Below are 3,583 nucleotides of genomic sequence, written 5' to 3'. Positions count from 1 at the left end.
CAAAGATTAAGCCATGCAAGTCTAAGTACGAGCTCTCGTACAGTGAAACTGCGAATGGCTCATTAAATCAGTTATGGTTCATTTGATCGTACGTTTTACGTGGTTAACTGTGGAAATGCTAGAGCTAATACATGCGTGAAGCGCCGACCTCGCGGGAGGCGTGCTTTTATCAGACCAAAAACCGACCGGGCTTCGGCCCGCAACCTTTGGTGACTCTGGATAACTTTGCGGATCGCACGGTCTCGCACCGGCGACGGATCATTCAAGTGTCTGCCCTATCAACTTTCGTCGGTACGGTACTGGCCTACCGAGGTTCTTACGGGTAACGGAGAATCAGGGTTCGATTCCGGAGAGGGAGCCTGAGAAACGGCTACCACATCCAAGGAAGGCAGCAGGCGCGCAAATTACCCATTCCCGACGCGGGGAGGTAGTGACGAAAAATAACAATACAGGACTCTAAACGAGGCCCTGTAATTGGAATGAGTACACTTTAAAACCTTTAACGAGTATCCATTGGAGGGCAAGTCTGGTGCCAGCAGCCGCGGTAATTCCAGCTCCAAAAGTGTATATTTAAGTTGTTGCGGTTAAAAAGCTCGTAGTTGGATTTTGGGCGCAGGCGGCCGGTCCGTAGCAAGGCGTGTACTGGCCGTCCTGGCCTCACCTCCGGTTCTCCGCCGGTGCCCTTGACTGAGTGTCGGCGGCGGCCGGAACGTTTACTTTGAAAAAATTAGAGTGTTCAAAGCAGGCGATTCGCCTGAATAATGGTGCATGGAATAATGGAATAGGACCTCGGTTCTATTTTGTTGGTTTTCGGAGCGCGAGGTAATGATTAAGAGGGACAGACGGGGGCATTCGTACTGTGCCGTTAGAGGTGAAATTCTTGGATCGGCGCAAGACGAACGACTGCGAAAGCATTTGCCAAGAATGTTTTCTTTAATCAAGAGCGAAAGTCAGAGGTTCGAAGACGATCAGATACCGTCCTAGTTCTGACTATAAACGATGCCAACTAGCGATCGGGGGGCGTTAGTTTTACGACCTCTCCGGCAGCTTGCGGGAAACCAAAGTCTTTGGGTTCCGGGGGAAGTATGGTTGCAAAGCTGAAACTTAAAGGAATTGACGGAAGGGCACCACCAGGAGTGGAGCCTGCGGCTTAATTTGACTCAACACGGGAAATCTCACCCGGCCCGGACACAGTGAGGATTGACAGATTGAGAGCTCTTTCTTGATTCTGTGGGTGGTGGTGCATGGCCGTTCTTAGTTGGTGGAGCGATTTGTCTGGTTAATTCCGATAACGAACGAGACTCTGGCTTGCTAACTAGTTACGCGACCCAATCGGTCGGCGTCTAACTTCTTAGAGGGACTAGTGGCGTTTAGCCACACGAGATTGAGCAATAACAGGTCTGTGATGCCCTTAGATGTTCGGGGCCGCACGCGCGCTACACTGACCGGATCAGCATGTGCTCGCCTTGGCCGACAGGTCTGGGTAACCCGCTGAACCCCGGTCGTGCTAGGGATAGGGAATTGCAATTATTTCCCTTGAACGAGGAATTCCCAGTAAGCGCGAGTCATTAGCTCGCGTTGATTACGTCCCTGCCCTTTGTACACACCGCCCGTCGCTACTACCGATTGAATGGTTTAGTGAGGTCCTCCGATTGGACCTGGCGCGGCCGGCAACGGTCGAGCCGGCGTCCGAGAAGACGATCTAACTTGATCATTTAGAGGAAGTAAAAGTCGTAACAAGGTTTCCGTAGGTGAACCTGCGGAAGGATCATTAACGGTCTCGCAAACGCTTCGGCGAACGCGAAACTCGGACAAGCGAGAGAAAAAGTTTTTGCTACCCGGCGCCCGACCCGCGAGGAGCGGCGCGCCGGCCGGCGATTCGGTCACCCGGTAATGTTTGCGCGTCGAGTGCCGCGGTGCCGCGCGCTCCGGCTTCAAGCGTCGGCCTGGCCGACCGCTCGGCGCGGTATATTTTGTCACCCTTTAGTGCGAGGCACTGTGCGAGCGAAACAATCGTGGATGGCTCTTGGCGGTGGATCACTCGGCTCGTGAGTCGATGAAGGACGCAGCTAGCTGCGTGAATTAGTGTGAATTGCAGGACACATTGAGCATCGACGTTCTGAACGCAAATTGCGGCCTCGGGTCAATCCCGGGGCCGCGCCCGCCTCAGGGTCGCGTTGCAAACGTTCCGCGCGGGGATTTCTCCGCGCGGCTGCTGCGGCGTCGGACGCGCGAGCGCCCGTCCCGCTCAAGACAGCACGGCACGATGCGCGACGATCGCGACCAGAATCCCGCGCGGCGGCGGCGAGTCGACCTCGAAGAGGCCAACGGCTGGCGGCTCAAGGGCGGGAATCGAGGTGCGCGGCGGCGCGCGGCGCCGACGGCGAGCGCGGAACGGGAAGAATAGTCCCGGTCCTTACTTTCGGCCTGAGGTCGGACGAGGCTACCCGCTGAATTTAAGCATATTACTAAGCGGAGGAAAAGAAACTAACGAGGATTCCCTCAGTAACGGCGAGTGAAGCGGGATGTGCCCATCGCCGAATCCGCGCGCTTTTGGAGTGCGCGGAATTGTGGCGTACGGAATTCGTCACGGCGCGCTTCGCCGGTCGCCCGCGTCCTTCTGATCGAGGCCTTTTCCCAGAGCGGGTGTCAGGCCCATGGCGGCGACAGGCGGGCGCGCTACGGCGTCTTCCCAGAGTCGGGTTGTTTGGGAATGCAGCCCAAAGCGGGTGGTAAACTCCATCTAAGGCTAAATACGGTCACGAGACCGATAGCGAACAAGTACCGTGAGGGAAAGTTGAAAAGCACTTTGAAGAGAGAGTTAAAGAGTACGTGAAACCGTCGAGAGGCAAACGGGAGGGCCTGTCGGGTCGCCCGGTCGCTTTCAGCCGGCCCCCTGTCGGCGACGTTGTCGTGCGGACCCTCACGGGCCGCCGGCGGCGCCGCCCGATCGGGGACCAGCGCACTAGCGCCGGGCGAAGGCCGCGACCGTCTGGACGGCGGCGAGAAGGCCGCGCGCAAGGTAACCCGGCCTCGGTCGGGTACTATAGGCGCGCGTGTCCGTCGGCCCGCCGTTCGGGCGAGGAGAGATCGCCGCGTCTGCCCTTCGGGGCCGAGCGCCCGGTGCCGGCTGGGGCGTCGTGGGTCGGGGACTGTTCTCAGTGCCCAGCCTCTTCGTCTCGGTCGCGCTTCCGGTGTCGTTTCGCGAGGCGCACGGGGTCCGCGGCTGAAGTCAGCCACCTTCCCGACCCGTCTTGAAACACGGACCAAGGAGTCTAACGTGAGCGCGAGCCACGGGGCAGTACGAAACCCATGGGCGCAGTGAAAGTGAATGTCGGCGCGGTCCGGCGGAGGTGAGACGTCGTCGTTCGCGGCGGCCGCATCACCGGCCGATCTCGTCCGCTTTGCCGGAGAGGTCGAGCGAGAGCGTTCGCGTTGGGACCCGAAAGATGGTGAACTATGCCTGAAGAGGTTGAAGCCAGAGGAAACTCTGGTGGAGGACCGTAGCGATTCTGACGTGCAAATCGATCGTCAAATTTGGGTATAGGGGCGAAAGACTAATCGAACCGTCTAGTAGCTGGTT

At 58.0% G+C, this 3,583-nt stretch overlaps 2 non-coding genes and 1 pseudogene across 2 annotated transcripts; all 3 read left to right on the top strand.

Moving 5' to 3' along the window:
- LOC146142657 (small subunit ribosomal RNA) lies at positions 1-1,774 on the top strand. The gene has a single exon (XR_014500952.1). It is a non-coding gene; the product is annotated as a small subunit ribosomal RNA (ribosomal RNA).
- Positions 1,775-2,021: 247 nt separating this feature from the next.
- Positions 2,022-2,175, top strand: LOC146142656 (5.8S ribosomal RNA). The gene has a single exon (XR_014499697.1). It is a non-coding gene; the product is annotated as a 5.8S ribosomal RNA (ribosomal RNA).
- A 248-nt stretch (positions 2,176-2,423) lies between these two features.
- LOC146142655 (large subunit ribosomal RNA) overlaps positions 2,424-3,583 on the top strand; it is a 3,679-nt pseudogene continuing 2,519 nt past the window's right edge.

This window comes from Ascidiella aspersa, chromosome 5 (assembly GCF_963924565.1).
Source record: "Ascidiella aspersa chromosome 5, kaAscAspe10.2, whole genome shotgun sequence".
Lineage (NCBI taxonomy): Eukaryota > Metazoa > Chordata > Ascidiacea > Phlebobranchia > Ascidiidae > Ascidiella > Ascidiella aspersa.
Note: the sequence above shows the minus strand (reverse complement) of the source record. Positions and strands in the feature narration are given on the sequence as shown.